This window comes from Dermochelys coriacea, chromosome 2 (assembly GCF_009764565.3).
Source record: "Dermochelys coriacea isolate rDerCor1 chromosome 2, rDerCor1.pri.v4, whole genome shotgun sequence".
Lineage (NCBI taxonomy): Eukaryota > Metazoa > Chordata > Testudines > Dermochelyidae > Dermochelys > Dermochelys coriacea.
The window spans coordinates 191,882,512-191,907,188 of record NC_050069.1 but is presented as its reverse complement, the minus strand read 5'-3'; the positions used below and the strand labels follow the sequence as shown (position 1 = coordinate 191,907,188).

General features: G+C 41.5%; 1 protein-coding gene across 5 annotated transcripts in view; it reads right to left on the bottom strand.

Annotated features, from left to right (window-relative positions):
• The window catches only part of CPNE4 (copine 4), a 357,681-nt gene that overhangs the window by 144,903 nt on the left and 188,101 nt on the right, over positions 1–24,677 (bottom strand). The window lies entirely within an intron of this gene.

Here is a 24,677-nt window from a genome sequence, read left to right as displayed (position 1 = left end):
GGGTGTGTGGCACACAGGGACCTTCTGGAGGAGAACAGAGGGATAAAAGGAGCCTTTGGCGAGTGCAATAAGCTAGGCCTATACAAGCTACAAAGTGTGTGACCCCCTAATGTTAATAGCGTTCTCATGTGAAAACAGAAGTGAGGTAGATTTAAGAAATTTCCTATATTCTTGGAAACCCAAAGACAATGACACATTACTATATATTGTTTCTGGTTTTATAAGACAGTTTCCAAAAAACACTTAGACCACTGTTGAACAAGGTGTAGTTTTAAGAAATAACACAAACCCAGTACACAGAGCTCACAGTATAAGTTCTAGGCAATATTCAATGAGTGAACAAACAGATACAGGAAAGGGGACAGGAGGACAACATAATGATAGAGAGAGATGCATTGCACCTGTGAGAAGTCACAGTGCTCTCAGTAGTCAAACTCAGAAATGCAGGAGAACATGAAATTGACTAGACACAGTGAGTGAAAGAGAGCAGTGAATGCTGAATGAAATGCAACAAATTAACAAACAGCACAGTGAAAAGTAAATTAGGGTCTATACTCTATATACATCTTCACTGCAACTCCATTGTCGTTAATGGAACTACATCCAGGATGAAGTTGCTTTTCTATCCAGTGGTCAGGACTTTCAAAAAGATATCATTTTTATCTTTGCAGTGTTCCTTTAACCTTGAACTTTGTTACTTCACTGGGTGGCTTTATACTCATAGGCTTTTTTAAAAGAATAAAAGGAAGGGGGACTTAGTCTAATGGGTATGTTATCACCTTTACCCCTTTCTTCCTAACTTTGTGCTCTCATGTAACAAAGATAACAAGAACAATACTGACTGCTGCTCTTCACCAGCCACTGTGTAACTTCTCTCTCTCTCTCTCTCTCTCTCTCTCTCACACACACTCACTCACAAATTGGCAAAATTAAACACCTGATCTCAGCAGAGAGGCCATGGGCTGTAAAGATGCATAATAAAATTCATACTTGTAAAGCGTGATGAAATCTAGAGATCGAGCATCCCAGAAGTAGTCCCTTCAGACCACACTAAGAATATTGGTGAAGTATGAAGTAACCTACACTGCTGCTACCTAGCCCAACTGTTCTGTAGATAGTTAAAGGATTACAGTCTCCAGTGCTATCAATTTAGCATTTGCAAAGCAGCAAAGTCACAAAGAAAAATTAAATGGGTGGGGGAAAGAGGAAAGCTTTTAAAGATATTTACTTGGAATTACTTGTATGAGTAGGGGCTGAGAGAATCAGGCTCTTGAAGAGTAATATATAAAATGTAAAAAGAAAAGGAGTACTTGTGGCACCTTAGAGACTAACAAATTTATTAGAGCATAAGCTTTCGTGAGCTACAGCTCACTTCATCGGATCCGATGAAGTGAGCTGTAGCTCACGAAAGCTTATGCTCTAATAAATTTGTTAGTCTCTAAGGTGCCACAAGTACTCCTTTTCTTTTTGCGAATACAGACTAACACGGCTGCTACTCTGAAACCTGTGATTATATAAAATGTATTCATGTTTTTCTCACTAGTAAATCACATACTGAGAGTATCTGAGGGATGTTCATGCCTCTGCACCATTCCCTAAAATTGTGCAAGAAACTCTATCAGATCAAAAATGTATTGTTGTGTCTTCATAAGAGTGCTCAGAAAGTACTTTACACACACCACAAATACAGTACCTGGTTTCTAATCTTAGAAGTAGTTTTTGCTGCTTTTCATTCTGCTGCATTATTGGTTACACTGCAAGCAATGGAACAATTTCTATTTTCCACACACTTTGTCCTAGTCCCAAAAAAAACTAATAATTCTGTAAGGTTAAAGGAACCAATTCAAAAATGGAGGTAGACATGGGCATGTCAGTCACTCATTAGACAACAGAAGTGACAGATTCTATCTCTTAGGGAAGAGAGATGGATTCCTTTGTCTAATCCTTGGTGAACATCGGGCAAAAAGGCAAATGCTTGCTTAAGCTCCCAGAGAAAATGCCATAATAGCTCAAGAAGTGGCAATCAATAAAGACATGAAAAGAGTACAGTAAATCAAAAGCATGAAGAATAAAAAAAAAGTGAGGAGTGTGACAGACGTGGCAATTTCTTGCAATATCCTGGACAAACCTTATTGATTTAAGTTTAAGTATTTTAAGAGTTCATTGTATTAAAAATGCAAATATTTACGTATGATGAGGGATTGTATGTAACATGTGTAGGGAGGAGACCTGACTAACATAAACCCTGGGAAGTGGTATGAGTTTTTAAGGAGTCTTTTAAATGATATGCCAGACAAAGTAAACTTGTAGTTGAGTGTGTTTCCTAGGATATACTTGGGAGGAGAGGAATGCAAATTCTCATCTCTGGACCCAAACTTTGGAAGCTCTTCCCCGAGGAGAAACCCATTGTTTGTTGATCCCAAGATCAAAGGCCCAAACTGTATAAAGCAGCAACTGAGGGTTCTGGTTCTGAGCAAACAATGTTATGAATTTGTAGCCATAGAAATTTGGTGTGCTTATTAGCATGTGTGTAGGTTCTTTTATGGCTTTAATATGTTTTCTCTGTAATACTTTCACCTTATGCATACATGTGCTTGCTTAGGAAAAAGCTGTGTGGTACCTTACAGCTGTGGGCAATTACGCTGTTCATAGCTTCTGAGGAGAATGCAAATCAGGCCTGTTTAGGCAGTATGCCTTTCTGGAGAATTCACAGCGTAGGTAGGGAGCTGTGCAGCCTGGAAATATCCCAGTCAGTAGTGAGAGAAGTGCATGTCTCTGTCCAAGAGAGGTGATGGCTGGGAGCCAGAAGCCTGAGAGTGAGTGCCCTTGCTGGACCACAGAGGAGGAACACAAGTGCAGCTGCCTTGAACCATGACAAGGAGTCTATGGTAACAGATTTATTTTAATGCTCTGAATGATTTGTGCTCATGAAAGGTGCCAGATTAACAGCTCTGGAGACAGAAATAATTTAATTAATTTATTTATTTATCAAACAGTTGCACCACTACTAATACCACTGAAATATCCTCACATGGCCCTTCCAATATACCTTGCAGTACTACAGAGTACAGTGGTGTACTATCACCACTAGAGGAGAGAGGCTCAGTCTCCTCATCCATTTATTCTTGTCTCTTTGCTTAGACCAGTGGCTCTCAACCTTTCCAGACTACTGTACCCCTTTCAGGAGTCAGATTTGTCTTGCATACCCCCAAGTTTCACCTCACTTAAAAATTTTTTGCTTACAATATCATACATAAAAATACAAAAGTATCACAGCACACTATTACTGAAAAATTGCTTACTTTCTCATTTTCATCATATAATTAGAAAATAAATCAATTGGAATATAAATATTGTATTTACATTTCAGTGTACTGAGCAATGTAAACAAGTCGTTGTCTGTATGAAATTTTAGTTTGTACTAACTTCGCTAATGCATTTTATGTAGCCTGTTGTAAAACTAGGTAAATATCTAGAAGAGTTGATGTACCCCCTGGAAGACTTGACGTACCCCCGGAAGACTTGTGTCTTCCCGGGGTACATGTACACCTGGTTGAGAACCACTGGCTTAGATTGCCAAAGAATGATGGTGCAAACCATTTTATGCACACTGTCCCCTAATCACTGCACAGAGAGAGACCATCAAGTCTCTTCACACAGGCTATCAAGCAGTTTTTAGATTGCAATAACTTTCAGTCTCAACTCACTGCCAAAGGGACCTGAATTCAAATGACTCACATAGCGGCAAAAGGCTCCATCTCTGAGGCTATCAGTCAGTTCAATGACATGAATTTGACCTAATGTTTGAAGTAGAGAAACTCACAACTAGAGCTGGGCGAATAACTGCTTTTTTTTTTGAATCTCTGGCAGTTGTGAAAAAACACAAACAGTTTGACCCAAACCAAATCCAAAAATTCAAAATAAAATAAAAATTAAAAAATCAGTAATTTGAAAAAAGTTGTCAACATTGTTTAGTTTCTAGACAGTTTTTAACATGAAAGCAAAGTAAATGAAAGGCCTTGATCCACTAAATGGTAACAGCGAAAGGAGGAAGAGCTAGAGAAGCCTTCCTTATAAACTTTTGCCCAGTGGGTCAGGCATTCACCCAAGATGTGGGAGACCCAGGTTCAACTCCCTCACCCTTTTCTTGACGTGGACAAGGAATTTGAAGATGGGAGTCCCATATTGCAGGAGAGGGCCGTAGTCACTGGGTTATGGGATATCCTGGTGTAGGGCTCTCTCAGTCTCTCCTGCTAAAGCTCTTCTACTGTGTATAAATAATTAAATAGTCTTTGGAGCAGTGACATGAAAAGATTTGTGTTTCTTACCTCTAAAGGGAGTGTCCTAACCACTGGGCTACAGAGCCATTCTAATGCGCTCTCTCTCTGGCCCAATGAATATTCAAGTAAGTTAAACACCTTCTTCAGGAGAGAGTGAGAAAAAGCTATCCCAGGCTATCCTGAAACTGAGGGATTGGGATACTCTTCTACCATGTAGGAGAGACCCAAGTTCAAATCCCTACCGACGGGATTGAAAAAGACAAATGTACTAACCACTGGGCTAAAGCCTATAAAGGGAGAAACAACCTTTTGTATTTGGTAAATGGTGCCTAAATCCTGGGGGGGAGAGAGGGACAGCCAAAACTAGGTGAATTTGTGTTACACTCACATATAGTTTTGGGTGGACCAAAGCTCTACTCACAACCAATCATCTGTGCAGATGAATGGTCCTTTCGCACAACCTTGCGCCAAATCAGTGAAAACATCCAAAACATCTTTAAACCCTTTCCTTCACCCCAAGTTTTCTTGAATTTAATCTACTAAACCAATTCCTTGTATATGTATAAATTATCCATCAAATTAATGGCAAGCACACTGCTTAACAAATTGTCCATTTCAAAGGGCCTCTTTCAGGATTATGCAAGACCTCTGCAGCTAGTATCTAAGAAATCTTCCTTGGCTCGCTCTCATCAGCACTATTATGCAGCCACAAGGATAGTTCCCTTTCCTCTTTCCTTGTGTCAGTGCAGAAAGCAGGAGGATTTAGGCCTAAGTGTTCAAGGGCAGAACTAAAAAGAGACTGTTCAAGGGAGTGCACTACATGCAAATGGAGGGATGTGGCTGGACAGAGACCATAAGAATCCAAGTGTCATTTGCAAAAGGAAAATATCTGCTTTTTGAGGCCTGTGGTTGACTGAAATCCTTCCCTTGACATATATTGTATTATAATAAAGCCCATTTTTCTGAATTTTCCAAGCTTTCCATGTTATTGAGATAATACATCATGCCAACATGTCAGAATATTGCATTATGCAAAAAATCTATATGGAGAGAAGCAATGTCAGTAACACCACAAGCTATATAATTCTTCATGAGCTGCCAGCTCCTCTCGGCAGTCAGCACTTTACAATAGCATCAACCCCATTAGTCTAACTTGTCTCTGGTTTAACTTTGTCAGCATATTTCACAATCATGCTGCACCTTGCTTGGAAAGGCCCGCAGTGTCCCTCAGCTCAGAAACAGCATTCGTCGTCACTTCCTGACTGACTGTTGTGTAACTGTACACCATTAGACAGCAGCTGCATTCCACGTTAGAGAAACAGTGATGGGTGAAGTGGTTCAAGTATATATATATATTACAATCACTTTGGGATCCTTTGGTATGAAAGGTGCTATATAAATGCAAGATTGTCATTAACTATAGCCATTGGGGAATCTATTCTTTTCCAAGTGAAGTATCCTAGCAGGTAGGTTTAATTTTAAAATATGAAAGTTCTTTTAATGATTGTGCAATCCATAGGAAAATGTGAGGGAAACTGGTTTACAGGCTCTCATAGGCGTCCCAGCTTTTAGCTGGTATCACTAAAGAGGCCATTTTCCTGGAACATGGCAGTGTCCATCAGGAGACTCAGGGTAAGGCTTACTTGTTTTAGTCTGCCACAGCTCACCTCAATACCTGTAGGCCCTGCTGAATTCAGGTGCTGGGACATTTGGCAACACACTCTGGGAGGGAGTTTGGGTGCAGGAGGGAACTCAGGGCTGGGGCAGGGGATTGGGGTGTGAGAGGGGGTTCGGGGTGTGGGCTCCGGGTGGTGCTGACCTCAGGTGGCTCCTGGGAAGTGGCGAGATGTCCCTCCAGCTCCTAGGCAGAGGGATGGCCAGGGGGGCTTAACGTGCTGCCCCTGCCCGCAGGTGCCACCCCCCTCAGCTCCCATTAGCTGCAGTTCCTGGCCAATGGGAGCTGTGGAGCCAGCGCTTGGGGCAGCGCGCAGAGCCCCCCTGGCCGCCCCTTCACCTAGGAGCCGGACGTGCCAGCTCCTTGCTGGGAGCTATGCGGAGACAGGCAGGAAGCCTGCCAGCCCTGCTGCACTGCCAACCGGACTTAAAGGCCCAGTCAGCGTTGCTGACCAAAACCACCAAGATCCCTTTTAGAGCGGGAGTTCCAGTCACAAACTGGACACCCAACAACCCTACTTCTTAAAGATACCACCAATAATCATGCCTGTGGCCTTAAGATTTGTTGGACCCCAACACTTGTGCCACCTGCTATTTTGGGCTACTATCAAGCAAGACATTGCATGTATAACAATGTATAAGAGTGGGATGAATTTTCAAAAGAAATTAATGGCAGCGAAATGTGTCCGTAATCCATGTCAGCAGTTCTGCCTGTTGCTAAAATTTATCTCAAAGAAAACAATGCTACAGCTAGTAGCACAATCACTAAACCCAGTCTGTCTCTGAGTGCAATCCCACTAGCTGACCCTCTCTGACTGGATCTTGGGGTACAGCACTGTGTGTACCAACCCTGATTGCTCAGCAAGCCCAATTGAATTAGGGTGCCCTGCAAGACATCCCTATGCATTTCTATTTAATCTAAAGCTTCAATAGGCCTACTTTATCCCACGTACCCCAACCTTGTGTGTGTGTGTGTGGGGGGGGGGGGTAACCTGCAGTCTCTGTCTCCCTCTCTCCCCTGCTCTTAAACTGCTGACAAGTTTCTAACCCCCTCAAAGTTCCTTTGAGCACCACTACCAGGCCTGCACCGGGATGGACTTCCAAATAGTTCTCTCTGAATTGTTCTTTAATTATCAGTGAATGTGCAGCTATCAGAAGCATTTGTCCACTTTCCTGTCTACCTGCAAACCAGTCCTGGAGGAATTAACTTCTGTGTAATCATATAGCAATCAACATAAACACAATAAAACAGACAGATGAACATATCATATTAGCAAAACAATACAGGCATCTCCCACATCCTTCATACCCTCCATATGAAATCCTGAGAAGTAGCAAGCATATGAGATAGAATTGTTGTGATAAGAATTAGATCAGTTCAATGGGGAAAGAATGCTATGCTGCTGGTTCCTGCTAGAGACAGATTTCCCTTTAAATTTGTACTTTGCTTTAAAATTTAAAATATAAATGTTTCTTTCCATAATTTTGCTTATATAGCTTTGCACTCACTGTTCTCAGCCAGAAACAGAAAAGGAAGGACAAAGGAGCTGCTTAGAGGGGGATCTTTTATCTCCTCCACAATTAACAGCTGGAAATGAAGGCCAATTCAAGCAAGAGAAACTAACAAGATCTGGTTCAGTCAGCTGGCACTGATGACTAACATCCCAGACCCTAATATGATTATAGATGCAGCTTTTTCTAGGGCTTGGGGAGTTGGATAGCTGAGGGGATTACTTAAGAAGTGAAGCTTTTCACCTGTAGGTCATGCATTAAAATTTCACACAAGTTAGTTGCAGGTACACATCACTAGGGACAGCTGTTTGATGGCCTGTGTGTTTTCCATTCAATCCCTAGTAAACATGTATCCATGTCACTAACAAACTCACCATTATCTCAGTGGGCACTAACTGGCACCTTTGTTGGTAGTCACAGCAGAGAAGCCAAGAGATGAATGTCTGTAGTATCTGAACTGCCTTCTTACCCCTACGGAAGAGTCTTCCAGGTTTAAAGCATTTACTTATACATTTAAAAAATAATGCCAGTGGCAGGGGGGAGTTGTAAACATACAAATCCCATTCAGAAAAGACAGAATGTGAGCACTGGCCCTAGAGCGTGCTCTTTGGAAACTTTATCAGTCTGTATCTTTTCAGCAAGATGCAGTCTGTTAGTTAAACACATTTTTCTCAGTATATTTTACAGATGAGAATAAAATAAAGGGCTAAATTTTCACTGAAAGCCATTCTAAAAATATTGATTCAATCAGGCAAATCGCATTTGTCAGGGGGGATGATAAAATGTATGGGGACGAAGGGGTGGTATTATTTTTAGGTCATTTGAATTTTAACAAGACTGAAACTTTTCCTGAAACAGTAGCTTATGCAAAATTCTGATACAAGTGTAAAGCAATTTACACTTCGCTTGGTGGCTCATAGTATGTTTTTTTTTTATTAAACAGTGCTTTCACACCACTTCATCTCTATTCCACAAATGAAGAGTCATTGAAAAGGTTACCCTACTGTATAGCTCTTGTTTTCATGTTAATAGATGTTTGGAAATAGTGAAGAGGAGCAAATATGTCTTTAACTCTTTTGTAGCCTAAAGATTGCAAAGCAGCACATAGCAAGCCTGTTATTACTACCACAAAAGCTTTGGGCTGTAGACAGGCTGGAAATGAACTGTTCACTGTGAATGACCTCAAAATACCTACAGGTAATTTATTTTACTTATTTAATATTTATACTAAATACCACCCAAAGGTACAAGTCAGAATAAGGACACTCCACCATACTAAGCATTGTACAAGCATTTGGGAAAACATTGTCCTTGCCCAAAATATACAAGACATACAGTGGAGTGAGAGTAAAGATGTATAATTCTTTCACTTTCTGAGTGCCCGAAATGGGGTCTTGATTTACCATCTGCTACCATCTGAAAATCTTTATGGTGTCTCAAGTTAGGCACCAAACTGGCTAGTTGCTTGAAAATGTATGCCTAAGTTTTCAACTTGGATATGATGACGGTTAGGCTCCATGTACCCTACACCTTTGTAACCAAGTCCGGGTCCCCAGACTCTACTGTAGCTGCTAGGATACATGGGACCTTAGTCTCACTTGACAAACTGTTCAATCACTCAGTTAAAGAAAAATAACCACCACATTCATCTGAGCATAAACCTCTCTTCCGTCCAGTCCATGTTTTCACCATCTCTTCTCCAGCAGAGCTCAGAATGTTAAATGTAACTATGAAATAGTAAATACATTCCCATATTACACGTACACATTTCTAGACGAGGCTATTAGTAGTATCTCACAAAGAAAAAAAAAACATGTACTTTTCACTCTGCAGTCCATTTAATCAGCCTCTGCTGGGAAGACCTGAACTTATGCTGAGCTGATGCTCTAGCATAATCATTAGTTACCTGATAATCTAAAGAGAAGTAGTGCCTTTCAAGAGTATTCTACTGTTCTGTAACTATCTCATCATAGTTGGCTGGAATATCCAAGGTAGCTGCTATAAGAAGCATTACACTTCATTACAACATAAGAGCAATAGATGGGGGGGAAATCTGGCTTTATGCAGTTCTAATATAAAGCGAAGGATCTGAAATGAAGACGTGAGAAACCATTTTTTGTGCCTTTTGCCTTGCTCAGAAACATTTTGGATTATTTTTTATTGTTGTGCTGATATTTCCATTTTTCACAGGTAGCACAGAAGTTTCTATTGACTTGCCACTATTGTTGTGAGTCCGACTCAGCTTAGATGTTTCTACAGCCTTGTCAATATTTTTGCAAGATTTCTGTTCAGTGAAAATGCCATAGATTTCCTTTTTAACATCTTTACTAGCAGAAAAGGTCTACTTCATGGACCCCATTCTTACAGTCAAGGCCTTGTCTCATCTTTATTGTCATTTTTTCTGTCAATCTATTACGACTCTAAAGGTGATATTCTGGCCCTATTGGAATCATTAGGAGTTTTGCAATTGACTTGAATAGGGCCAGGGTTTCATCCTAAGAATTTTAAGTAACCCTAACATTTCCTTTTCCATTAGCATCAGATTCATAACATTACCTCACACATTCAGTCACCTGCAACTAGTTCTGCAAGTTACACGGCTGATTATCTTTTGCCACTTCGCACTGTGGGAATAAGTTCATTGGGCTATGGAATACTCCTAGCAAGTTACAAGTATCTTATCAAATCCACTTGATCAGAAAACCAAATAAAGAACAAGAACAGGCTTTCAACTACCTTCCAGAAATTGTGTTAATTATTAAATATGTAATAATTATTATATAGATAGCGCTTAGAAGCCACAACTGAGATCAATCCCCATTGTGTTAAACATATGGAAAAAAGCTACTAATACTATGGTGATGGGGATTACGTATGTAGCTATATAGATCAATGTATGCGATCATGCTTGCATCAGAGCTTGTGCGTCCTTTCTGTATTGACTATCACATGGCCAGCCCAGATGACAAAGAGACAATGTTGCTAGGCTGGAGAAAACAGTGGTGTTTATAATAGCTCCCTAGAATGATGGAGCTAATATAAAACTTTTGTCCACCTTTTGTCACTCTGATTCACAACTTGGGGTCTAGCTGGATCTTTAGTTGCTTCTTCATGTCCAGATTGCATCAATGGCTAAGAGGAGAGCTGGTTCCACGGCAAACCCAGTAAACACACATAACTCATCTTATAACCGGATTCTAAAATTGTACAGGTCAAGATTTTTTTTAAAGGATCTAGTGATATTTTGACTAGTGCTGACCGTGACACTTTAAAGAGGCCTGACCTTCAGAGGGAAGATGTTCAGCACTTTCTGAAATCAGATCCTTTAAAGGCATCTCAATCTGGGCACCCCAAATAACTAGTCACTTTTGAAATCTTGGCCATAGTATACTGGGTATCAGAGATATCTTTCTTTTTAACCTTGACTATCTTTTCGTGCTGTAGCAGCACTTGATGGCAGGGTGGAATATTGATTCTTGCATCATGCTCGCTTGGCACCTGAAGATGTATTTTGTTGAAGTAGTTTCCAATAAAATGTCTGTACTAGGCTCTGTGCACCGGGGCCATTCTCTTTCAATACTTACAGCTAACAAAATACCTTCCAGGCATCTATAAACAAACAAACAAAGGGGGGAAGGGGAGGAGAAGACAGAAAATAGTGCCCCTAGTTACACTCGTGTAACCCCACTGAACCTGTCCAGGTATGACTGAGGGCAGAATATGTCCCAGTGTGTTATGCCTCCAGCATAGACAGATGCAGGTACAATCTCATCAGTAACATGGTCAAGGAAATGATCAGAGAACCCAGGAGATTGTGGAACAATCCTTCAAACACAGCAAAGATTTTAATCTGCTTGCTTTTATTCCAGTCCATACAGTGGCTAGAAATTATCATTACAGCCAAAGCAGGGGTTTGTGGTGGTAGACAGAGGCCTCTAAATCCCAGGACTATTTGAATAAAATGAAGGCATTCCTGGCAACAGAAGAGCAAAACTAAAGAAAATAGTGGTGCATGCAGATTAGATGTGCATATACATTAAGTGTGTTAATTTAATACTCATTTTGTCATCTTCTTCTAAATTTCTACAATGGTGGTATTATTAGGTGGGGTTCCCACCCTGCTTTAAAGAGTCCAAACAAATCCCAACAAATCCAAACTTAGCCACTTCCCGGGGTTTTCTTAATAATACCAACAACAAAAATATAAACCTATGTCTAAATTCTCCCACAAAATTTGGATGTTCCTGTGGTTTTCCCAGAGGCCCTTCCTTGTGCCAGCCCTTAGTTTCCTCTGCTCCAGAGAGAGGATCCAAATCCACTTTGGTCCTCACTGAAGCTCACAAGATCTGCCTTTCAGTGTGAGTCAGCAGTATTTATTTTGCATCTTTATGCAGTTATTCTAGCACTGGAGGACCTTAGAGTGACTCAGTGTAACACCGACAGACCCCAGTTGTTGGCAGACAGGATCGAACTTGGGAGCTAAATGCATGAGCCTCTATTGCATGAGCTAAAAGCCCTATGGCTCTTAGCTAAGGTTGTAGAGCAGACTCATTAATCTCTCTAAATGGTCTTGGTGCCACTAGATGGGACAGAACAACACACTCAGGAGCTGTGTGGGTTACATCAGCAGAGAAACTTCTAACTTCTTATACAGTCTTGGGAGCTACCTAGCAGTAACACTTAAAGTGCCTTTCAGCACAGTTGTTGTAATTATGCATTATTTTGTTTTTGAGTCAGCTGAAATATATTGCATCAAATCTTTCCGAACCCCTCCCCCATCAGAAAAAAAGATCTTTTTAAAACTAAGGGCATACAGGGCAAATCTGTCTGGTAACCTCCACATCCCAGAGAATTTGTTCATGGAATATACTGTAAATTATGCCAGGTTCCTACCTTGAACAATTAAGATGAATTGAGAAAACTATAGCAAATTGCAACAACGCAACTGGCATGCGATATGTGAATGGTGCCTGCTTGAATGGATTATAGTTCAAGTGGAGTGTTATATGTAACTTATTCTAGTTCTTTATTAGCAAAGCCATTGTGAGCTGATGGAGAGTGTAAGAATAGGAATCAGTAGGCATTTCTATGATAGTTACATGCTGTAATTTCAGTCTTGGAGGAAATTTTTCAAAGGTGCATAAGGGCACCTAACTGCCCTTTGTACCTCTGAAAAAATCTCTTCCTTCTCCATCCACAGCTGTTTTAAACTGTCCCAACTCCACTGATTTCTCTGACAACTACAACTTACCCCAGCTATGGGTCTGTCCCTCTGTGTTAGTACCTGTGTTAAATTGATGAGCAGGTCATGGGGGAACTAGATGTTTAAAAAAGACTGAGCTGAGTGTTGGTGCCAGTAATAAAAGTACTGTACCTTCTTTTCCACCAACCTACCTCCTGGGTGCTCATTAAACACTGCAGGAGAGGAGCAATGATTATGATAACATGCCATAGAGTGTTCAGACAGGACTTGTAATTGGATCAAAGTGCCTTAATGAACTTTAGTAATATACTTAAGTAAAGGTCTAAAATTATAAAATTGATATCAGTGGCAATTGTGGGTGCACATCACAGAATTGGGCCCATAGTGTTCTCATAAAAAGTCTACATTGAATCTGGTTGATGCTATGAGCAACACATTTTTTCAGCATGGTTTAGATAATGCCTTTCCAAAGCTTCTTAATGAATTTTGATCCCACTATAAGTCTTGTATAAATACGTCACCATAATCACTCTTTGGCAGGAGTGTCAAAAAATGCCACTCCCTGTGTAAGTAGTGAGCACTCAGAAGGCAGAATGATGGACAGAAAGCACACTACTTTTATTAACTGCATGAGCACTCTCCTCAGATGGAGTCTGATTAGGCTTCTGGAAATGTCTAGCTCACATTGGGTATGCTTAGAAACCTCACACAGGCTTTACCGAAGGCACTTCCATGCTAAAATTACATCATTTCATTTGCATAATCATTGGGACACCAGTGAAAACTGACTGCATCCGGTACGAAACTGTGGAAAAACCTGAGTGTCTCTGGATTAAGTTTAGAAGTGTGTGCAACAAGAGTGATGTCATGGTGGGAGTCTGCTATAGACCACCAGACCAGGGGGATGAGGTGGATGAGGCTTTCTTCCGGCAACTCACGGAAGCTACTAGATCGCATGCCCTGATTCTCATGGGTGACTTTAATTTTCCTGATATCTGCTGGGAGAGCAATACAGCGGTGCATAGACAATCCAGGAAGTTTTTGGAAAGCGTAGGGGACAATTTCCTGGTGCAAGTGCTAGGGGAGCCAACTAGGGGGAGCGCTTTTCTTGACCTGCTGCTCACAAACCGGGTAGAATTAGTGGGGGAAGCAAAAGTGGATGGGAATCTGGGAGGCAGTGACCATGAGTTGGTTGAGTTCAGGATCCTGACGCAGGGAAGAAAGGTAAGCAGCAGGATACGGACCCTGGACTTCAGGAAAGCAGACTTTGACTCCCTCAGGGAACAGATGGCCAGGATCCCCTGGGGGACTAACATGAAAGGGAAGGGAGTCCAGGAGAGCTGGCTGTATTTCAAGGAATCCCTGTTGAGGTTACAGGGACAAACCATCCCGATGAGTCGAAAGAATAGTAAATATGGCAGACGACCAGCTTGGCTTAATGGTGAAATCTTAGCGGATCTTAAACATAAAAAAGAAGCTTACAAGAAGTGGAAGGTTGGACATATGACCAGGGAAGAGTATAAAAATATTGCTCGGGCATGTAGGAAAGATATCAGGAGGGCCAAATCGCACCTGGAGCTGCAGCTAGCAAGAGATGTCAAGAGTAACAAGAAGGGTTTCTTCAGGTATGTTGGCAACAAGAAGAAAGCCAAGGAAAGTGTGGGCCCCTTACTGAATGAGGGAGGCAAGCTAGTGACAGAGGATGTGGAAAAAGCTAATGTACTCAATGCTTTTTTTGCCTCTGTTTTCACTAACAAGGTCAGCTCCCAGACTGCTGTGCTGGGCATCACAAAATGGGGAAGAGATGGCCAGCCCTCTGTAGAGATAGAGGTGGTTAGGGACTATTTAGAAAAGCTGGACGTGCACAAGTCCATGGGGCCGGACGAATTGCATCCGAGAGTGCTGAGGGAATTGGCGGCTGTGATTGCAGAGCCCTTGGCCATTATCTTTGAAAACTCGTGGCGAACGGGGGAAGTCCCGGATGACTGGAAAAAGGCTAATGTAGTGCCCATCTTTAAAAAAGGGAAGAAGGAGGATCCTGGGAACTACAGGCCAGTCAGCCTCACCTCAGTCCCTGGAAAAATCATGGAGCAGGTCCTCAAAGAATCAATCCTGAAGCACTTAGAGGAGAGGAAAGTGATCAGGAACAGTCAGCATGGATTCACCAAGGGAAGGTCATGCCTGACTAATCTAATCGCCTTTTATGATGAGATTACTGGTTCTGTGGATGAAGGGAAAGCAGTGGATGTATTGTTTCTTGACTTTAGCAAAGCTTTTGACACGGTCTCCCACAGCATTCTTGTCAGCAAGTTAAGGAAGTATGGGCTGGATGAATGCACTATAAGGTGGGTAGAAAGCTGGCTAGATTGTTGGGCTCAACGGGTAGTGATCAATGGCTCCATGTCTAGTTGGCAGCCGGTGTCAAGTGGAGTGCCCCAGGGGTCGGTCCTGGGGCCCGTTTTGTTCAATATCTTCATAAATGATCTGGAGGATGGTGTGGATTGCACTCTCAGCAAATTTGCGGATGATACTAAACTGGGAGGAGTGGTAGATACGCTGGAGGGGAGGGATAGGATACAGAAGGACCTAGACAAATTGGAAGATTGGGCCAAAAGAAATCTAATGAGGTTCAATAAGGATAAGTGCAGAGTCCTGCACTTAGGATGGAAGAATCCAATGCACCGCTACAGACTAGGGACCGAATGGCTCGGCAGCAGTTCTGCGGAAAAGGACCTAGGGGTGACAGTGGACGAGAAGCTGGATATGAGTCAGCAGTGTGCCCTTGTTGCCAAGAAGGCCAATGGCATTTTGGGATGTATAAGTAGGGGCATAGCGAGCAGATCGAGGGACGTGATCGTTCCCCTCTATTCGACACTGGTGAGGCCTCATCTGGAGTACTGTGTCCAGTTTTGGGCCCCACACTACAAGAAGGATGTGGATAAATTGGAAAGAGTACAGCGAAGGGCAACAAAAATGATTAGGGGTCTAGAGCACATGACTTATGAGGAGAGGCTGAGGGAGCTGGGATTGTTTAGTCTGCAGAAGAGAAGAATGAGGGGGGATTTGATAGCTGCTTTCAACTACCTGAAAGGGGGTTTCAAAGAGGATGGCTCTAGACTGTTCTCAATGGTAGCAGATGACAGAACGAGGAGTAATGGTCTCAAGTTGCAATGGGGGAGGTTTAGATTGGATATTAGGAAAAACTTTTTCACTAAGAGGGTGGTGAAACACTGGAATGCGTTACCTAGGGAGGTGGTAGAATCTCCTTCCTTAGAGGTTTTTAAGGTCAGGCTTGACAAAGCCCTGGCTAGGATGATTTAACTGGGACTTGGTCCTGCTTTGAGCAGGGGGTTGGACTAGATGACCTTCTGGGGTCCCTTCCAACCCTGATATTCTATGATTCTATTTTTCTATGAAAGCCGAGGATGCTCATCAACTTGCAGGATAAGGGTTTCTGACCCCACCCCGCCTTGCCTGTAATTTCTTCAGTTGTCTATCAGTCTTTCATCTAATACTCTTGGATGCCCCCTCAGGTTGCATGAATTATACAACCCCCAAACCAAGTGCTTAGGATTGATGCTAGTCTTTATATACATAATATTTTACATGAAGATCATATGTTCAAACACAACACTTAGTATTGCTTTTTTTTGACAATTTTATGTGTCAGGCTTCAATCCAATATCCCCTCAGTTTATATTCTCTCTCCACCCTGCTTGTTTTTATGACGCATTCATTCTTTGCGGAGGACAAGTGTGGCATCTCGTGGCATCCTTCCAAATGGTGATCTGGAGATATAATGTATTGCACTGCAAAGCTTCATGTTCTGTTAGCCACAATAACAAATTAGCAGCACAGTCATTGACAGGATTTGCAATCCAGGGCACAGTTCTATCCTAGGCAGACATTTGTGGGTTCTTTTTAAATAGGGTATTTTAATCTATAGTCTTTCCCAAGACTTAAGAAAGTTCCCTGGGGCTGCAGTTCTTGATTGACAGAGCTTTCAATTTCACATTATAATACTTGCAGTCAATGGTAGTAGGAGAGAGGCCATTTTGCTGTTTATTTCTGTGTCAAAAGGGGCAGATTTTTAACAATGAATAACTACACAAACTAATTTTTTTCACCAACATATTATCAATTTACTATTTTCCGACAAGCCGAATATTTTAAGATATGGGTCTAACACAGAGGCACATTAATTTCAAAATGAAAAAGTCACAGAATACTTTGTTTACCCAGCATTAAGCTCTTAAAGGGGAAGAAAATTCCAGCTCAGATGCAGACTTGCTCCAATTGGACTCTCCAAGGTTTGGCTTGATTTTTTACTTTTTTTTAAAAACTCTACTTTCACCTTGCTATTTGTTGAGTCACTACATAATCCATATTCCTACTGGAAACAAGAAAACACGGTCACCCAGCTGGTCTTAGAAACAGGATTAGAAGAGTGCCAGATGCTTGGAAGCGTCTCTTTTCCAGAGTCCATCATCAAGGAATCTCAGTTGTACAGCCAGAGTAATGCACTTGCAGTTAAGGGTATGCCTTCATTGCAGAGTTATCTCAGGTGATTGGCACCCAGGTTAGCCTACATCAGGTGTGAGCCACTGTACTACAAACCCCCACCTGAACTGCTACGTCCTCACTGGTGCTGCACACCCCTGTGTATGTTGCTAGGACTTTTGGGGGAATATCCCATGGTTCTTAGCACTGCAGTAAGTTGAGCCACTCTGTGATTCTTTCCCAGTGAGTTATGGGAGAATTTGTCCATCCTGAGCACAAGGAGGGCCTTATGGGAAGGTATTAGAGTAATACTAGCATTTGAAGGATTTAGCTTCCATCTAAACTACAAACAGGCACGTTATCAGCCTAAGTGAGAGCAACACCTGGGGTCTAATCTGTACCCCTATTGGGCTAACTAGCCTGGATGTAAAGCACCAAGCTCAGGTGAGAAGGTTTGTGTGTGGATGGGAAGCAGGTTAGGGGAAAAACCCGAGTAAGAGCTCAAGTTAAGTCTGCAGTGAAGACATACCCCATATTGCATTGGAACAATGGAATACAAAGAGGCCAAACTATTCCAAAGTAAATATCAGAGACCCCAGGGTATATCTTCACCCATTTCCTGCTTCTGCTATTTAACAGGTATATTTCAGAATCAATTCTTAGTATCACTATCAGCTGTAGCTCAGTTCTAGTTAATCCATTCACATTGGAAGTGGGAATGTCATGGCAATACAGCGAAGATGTGTCACCTCTCTGATTGCTTTACATCTGCTTTAAAGAAAGCAGCCTGCTAGTCTGACAGAAGTTTGGGGGCTGTCTGAGGATTCCTAGTCCACATCAATGCTTACATCTGTATTGTTTTTCTAAAATAGTTCTCTGCAACCATTTGGCTCACTAGTACACAGCTGTTCGAGATGCAGGAGCTGCTTGTAACTGAGTGTAGATTACCATTCTGAGCACCTATTGCTGGGTAAAAATATGTACCTGACAAAGTCACAGGATTTTGAAAAAAAGCTTAATAAGAAAGAGTGAAGTTGTTAGATAGTCCTTGACTGGCTGGGCATTAGTGTGACTACATTATAGTGAGTGAGGAAACCATGCTAGGTCAGTGACCAATTAATTAATTGACTATAAATAGTGATTCAGTAATTTATTTATACTGATAACGATTTTCTAATTTATATACTTGGGGACCTGGAGCGTAACTAATATGGCTTCTCATATAGGTTTATGAATCATGTCAATTGATACAGGCCCAGTCAGGCTGTCAGCTTAAGAAATTCATCTGCTAATGATACACTCATAATTAAACATTTATTAATTTGCTTCTAATGTCATAATTCAAATGTTAAATCAATTATGTCACTGATGCGTTAAAAACAGGGAAACAAAATACACAATTATGTAGCACATACTGTACGATACCATGGCTCCTCATACTCCCAATCCACTAACAAGTCAATGGGAGTCTTTCCAGTGCCTTCAATGAGCTTTGGGTCAGGCCTTGAACTGACTGTCCAGAAAAAAAAAACACTTTTCCTACCCCCCTCTCCAACATCCTTAGCTGCTTTTTTTCTGTTTCACATTGAAACTAAAGTCCTCACAAGACCACCACTTAGGCCCCATTTGCTTACACAACAGCAGCATAAAGACCTGATGCAGTTCTCACTGAAAGCAGTGTAAGCCTTTCCACTGACTACAGTGGCAATTAGAATCAGGCCCTATGGGCAGTATTTGTATTTCAGCACAATGACCCATGCCATCAGATCATGTATGGTGCCATCAATGTGTGTAGCTCACTGTGTAGTAATAGAAAATACCAGGAGTACTTGTGGCACCTTAGAGACTAACAAATTTATCTTGCCCAGAAAATCATCCTGCATGTTAACCCTGTGGTTGTTCATTGTGTGTTGATTTTGGATTGAAAATCATGAAATTATCAACACCGTATGTAACTAGCCTTTTTTTCTTCTTTTGAAAACCAAGTTTGTGCATGCTAAACCCTGAAATCGGGTCTCACAAACGATGGTTTTTTGACATTAAAAAGTCAATATTTACTAAGCATTTCCACATGGTAGTTATCCGAGTTACCACAGTGTTGCCTGATACGCAGAACAGGCCACATACTGGGAACTTTTGCTACATGTTTACTTTCTAAATAAAGACCACAGCAGTTAATCCTAAGGGCAGCTTCTGGAGCTTTATTAATTGAAGCAGCCCAAACAGCACCACAAATGTTCTGCTACAGTATGCCATCATTCTAATGTTCAGTGGCATAGTGATAATCTTATAAATGGCACATTTTATAAAGTACATAAATATCTTATGTACCATACATTAAAGTAGCCTACTGAAAATGGGTGCATAACTCCCTTAGGCTCCTTTGGAAAGCTTAGCCCAGAGATTTATGGGATCACAATCCAAAGGGCAAGAACTGAGAGCCAAAAGTGCGTCAGAGCAAGGCTCTGAGCTCAACAAGGAAGTTGTTTAATCTTTTAGATCTGACACGCACTCTTCACTACCTGACTTGAGAGGTGTCAGTGACCTTATCAATGGCAACATGTTATAATAGCCTATATGCCAAACTCTTATAGTAGACAATGGACAACATCTTAAAAATCTATTTGTTGCTTATTAAAAATGATATGACCTTATGCTTGCAGCAACTAGGATCTAATGATTACATCAATTAATTAAATAAATCTTTCATTGTAACTGCTTTATACAGGATGTTTTATTAGTTTTGATCCAAGGGAAAAGGTCCAGACATTATTTGGTAATAATTTCAAAGTGCTTCCTCACAATAAATCTTTCTAGCCGTCATTGTGCTCACATGTGATTATAATTAACTTGTCATCCCTGTAGATTTTGCATTTATTTCCAAAGTAGTTTCATTGTACTTTAGGGACTTGCTGAACTGGGGACATGTAAATATCTAGGAAGATATTGATATAAACTTGCAGAGAGTTAGAAATACTGTCATTTCCAAATGCATTAGAGTTTTTTGCATCATGTTTAAAATGTTTTCTTTCCTGTAATTTTTACTTTGCACTAATAAGATTAATATATTTTAGACATGGTAGGTTTCTAATATCATGTTCAGCAAGTTTATCAAAGGCTTTTGCTCAAGCGAGTCATTTTAATATCTGCCCTTTACATATCTCCTCTAAAATTCCTCTTGCAGGGCTTCTTTTCCAAGGGCTCTTCTGAGTGTCATGGTGCTTTATATTAGCAAACAGACACAGGTGAAAATGAGAACTGTAAATAGTGCCTGAAGAAAATTAATCTTTAGTCCCCGATTACTATGAAGAAATATTCCTGTTGTGATTCTGTACAAAAACTTGGGCAAAATAGAAAACAAGTTTCTAAATGCTGTTCCAGCTTGAAAGAGATTTACAACTACAGGATTTGCCACTCATGTTTTATTTATCTTACAGACCAAGATCCAAATAAAGAATTACAGGGGCGATGAGAGGCAGAATAGTCTAAGGAGGGAAGGCACTGAACTGGGACACCGCATATCCAAGTTCAGTTCCAGGCTTTGCCACAGATTTCCTGTGTGACCCTGTACTGGTCACTTAATCTCCCTGTGCCTCAGTTCTTCGTCTGTGAAAATGGAAAAAATAGTTCCCTTTTTTTTAGTCTTTGTCTTGTCCATGTAGATTGTAAGCTCTTTGGGGGCAGAGACTGTCTCTTTAGTATACGTATATACAGCTCTTAGTACAAAGGGGCCTCGAATTTGGTTAGGGCTTCTAGAGAGCCATTGTAAAACAAGTATTAGTAATAATGATCATAATTATTGGTGGTGATGAAAATTACCCTAATGTACTCCTGCGGCACATACCAGACAGACAGAACAAGAATGCCCTTTTGGACCACTACCAGGCACTCTTATGCAGTAACAGCAGTTTAAAAAGGAACCTCATGTTGCAGGAGGAGTCGATAGTCGTGAAGCAACAAAGCAATACCTTCTTGCATAATACAGAACATCTTTAGTAAACCCCAATCATCATTCAAAACAATAAACAGTGAACAAATGTGCACTCTTCGGCAAACAGAAAGAAGCTGTGACCTCAGAGAATCTAGTCCACTGCACTGGGAGCCAGCACCACCACTGGCAGCTCTCTTAGCAGCAATTATTGCTGGCACTTCTTCAACTGACCATATTGTGGCCACAGAATTGCTTGTACTTAGCTATCATAACTTGATATATTATGCAACTTGAGCCTGGATCCTGTAAATGACAATGCCTGGGTATATTGCTTCAACTGTGAGAAGCTCCACTGACTAGAGTCCACCTGGGGCCTATCAGCTGCAGGGTCAGAGCACTGGTCATTAGGACTGAGACATACTTGAATCTACCCACAAACTATTCAGATCAAAGCAGCATTTCTGATAGGGATATTCAACTTTCTCTCCAGGCAGACTGACATTTCTGACACATTTGAAACAATCTACTTGCTCACTGCCAGGTTCAGGTGATGGTATTCATTATCTTGTGGCAGGACATTACAAGCAGCGAGGAGAAGAGAGTACAGGCTTCCATGGCTGCAGAAGAACAAAGACCGGGGAAAACTGATGACAGTGGGAGGAGAATGTGTGTGACAGAATCTGTGGAAGAACATTGTTCAGATCAGTATCTTATTGCCATTCATTCGGGATAAAAAGACAGCAGTGTGACAGAATAATTACCACATACAAAAACTACTCTATTCCATTTCAAATGGATAGAAACCAAGTGAAGCAGATACCACCACAGATTAAACATGTGTCAGTACAGAGAAAAACAATACTGAAGCATCTGGGCTTCAAACAATAAGTATCTTCAGAAAGCCAACCCATTTTACACAGAGTTAGTAACAAAATAGCTGCCTCTTCTAATAGCTACTTTTATTACTTCTTGAGAGGACAACCTTTTTGTTTATGGGTAGAAGGTAGTGCACATGGTCAAGAAAATCAGAGAAAATGTATTTATCCATACATGCTGAAAATTAGGAGAGAAAAAATAAATGCAATTAAATCACCCACTGAAATCATGAGACATATACAGTCTTTTACCATTAGATTTATCTTCAGTCTTCTACCTTTGCTTTTATTTATTGACACTAGAAGGTTTATGTTTCAGGTCTCGTAGTTCACAACCCAGCGCTGGGATTCAGAACTGGGTTCTATTCCTGGCTTTACCATCAGCTCCCTGTGTTAATCCTAAGCAACACACTTACAATCAGATTTTCAGAAATGGCCTCTTATTTTGGAACACACAACTTCTGATACCCAAGGTCTGATTTTCAGAGCTGCTGAGCATCCAGAGCTCCCATTGATTCCAGCTGGAACTGTAAGAGCTCAGCACTTCTGTAGGTCAAGCCAGAGGTATCTAAAAGAAGGGGCTGAAGAGTAACAATCTACACTGCTAGCTTTTCCCTACAAGAGTACTCATTCCTCCCATGTCTGAGGGTCCACAGACTGAAGTCACAGGTTCCGTGTAGAGTTACATATAACTTGCTTTTGGTTTGTAAAAGTTTGTTATGGAGGTTTTTTAAAGACGCAACAAATGGATGCTACATATTTTTCTGTCCTTTTCAATATTGCCGAAGCTCACAATTTTATTACGAGTCCCATGACTTTTTGACTTTTTCCTTAAAGCCCCAACCTCTCATGGAATCAAGAGGCTACCCAAGACTTTCACTTTCATTACCAAAACAAAATATCCTTCATACCCCCAACCTGTAAGTTTCTAGCCCTAATGTTTACAGATAAACAGCCTGACAATATGAAGCAAGTGCGCCGTGAAGACTCAAAAACCATAAGGCAACGAAAGATAACCCATTTATTTAACAAATTTATTTGAGCATAAGCTTTCGTGAGCTACAGCTCACTTTATCAGATGCATTCGGTGGAAAATACAGAGGGGAGATTTATATACGTACAATGGGTTTTATCATACACACTGTAAGGAGAGTGATCACTTAAGACGAGCCATCACCAGCGGGGGGGGGGAGGAGGAAAACCTTTCATGGTGACAAGCAAGGTGGGCCATTTCCAGCAGTTAACAAGAACATCTGAAGAACAGTGGGGGGGCAGGGTGGGGGGAGAAATAACATGGGGAAATAGTTTTACTTTGTGTAATGACTCATCCACTCCCAGTCTCTATACAAGCCTAAGTTAATTGTATCCAATTTGCAAATTAATTCCAATTCAGCAGTCTCTCGCTAGAGTCTGTTTTTGAAGTTTTTTTTGTTGAAGGATAGCCACCCTCAGGTCTATAATCGAGTGACCGGAGAGATTGAGGTGTTCTCCGACTGGTTTTTGAATGTTATAATTCTTGACGTCTGATTTGTGTCCACTTTTACGTAAAGACTGTCCAGTTTGACCAATGTACACGGCAGAGGGGCATTGCTGGCACATGATGGCATATATCACATTGGTAGATGCGCAGGTGAACGAGCCTCTGATAGTGTGGCTGATGTGATTAGGCCCTATGATGGTGTCCCCTGAATAGATATGTGGACAGCCTTGGCAACGGGCTTTGTTGCAAGGATAGGTTCCTGGGTTAGTGGTTCTGTTGTGTGGTGTGTGGTTGCTGGTGAGTATTTGCTTCAGGATGGGGGGCTGTCTGTAAGCAAGGACTGGCCTGTGAGAGTGATGGGTCATCCTTCAGGATAGGTTGTAGATCCTGGATGATGTATTGGAGAGGTTTTAGTTGGGGGCTGAAGGTGATGGCTAGTGGCGTTCTGTTATTTTCTTTGTTGGGCCTGTCCTGTAGTAGGTGACTTCTGGGTACTCTTCTGGCTCTGTCAATCTGTTTCTTCACTTCAGCAGGTGGGTATTGTAGTTGTAAGAATGCATGATAGAGATCTAGTAGGTGTTTGTCTCTGTCTGAGGGGTTGGAGCAAATGCGGTTATAGAGCTTGGCTGTAGACAATGGATCGTGTGGTGTGATCTGGATGAAAGCTAGAGGCATGTAGGTAGGAATAGGGGTCAGTAGGTTTTTGGTATAGGGTGGTGTTTATGTGACCATCACTTATTAGCACCATAGTCGATCTCTTGTGCGGACTGGTCCAGGCTGAAGTTGATGGTGGGATGGAAATTGTTGAAATCATGGTGGAATTCCTCAAGGGCTTCTTTTCCATGGGTCCAGATGATGAAGATGTCATCAATGTAGCGCAAGTAGAGTAGGGGCATTAGGGGACGAGAGCTGAGGAAGTGTTGTTCTAAGTCAGCCATAAAAATGTTGGCATACTGTGGGGCCATGTGGGTACCCATCGCAGTGCCGCCGATTTGAAGGTATACATTCAAATGTGAAATAGTTATGGGTGAGGACAAAGTCAAAGTTCAGCCACCAGGTTAGCCGTGACATTATCGGGGATACTGTTCCTGACGGCTTGTAGTCCATTTTTGTGTGGAATGTTGGTGTAGAGGGCTTCTACATTCACAGTGGCTAGGATGGTGTTTTTAGGAAGATCACCGATGGATTGTAGTTTCCTCAGGAAGTCAGTGGTGTCTCGAAG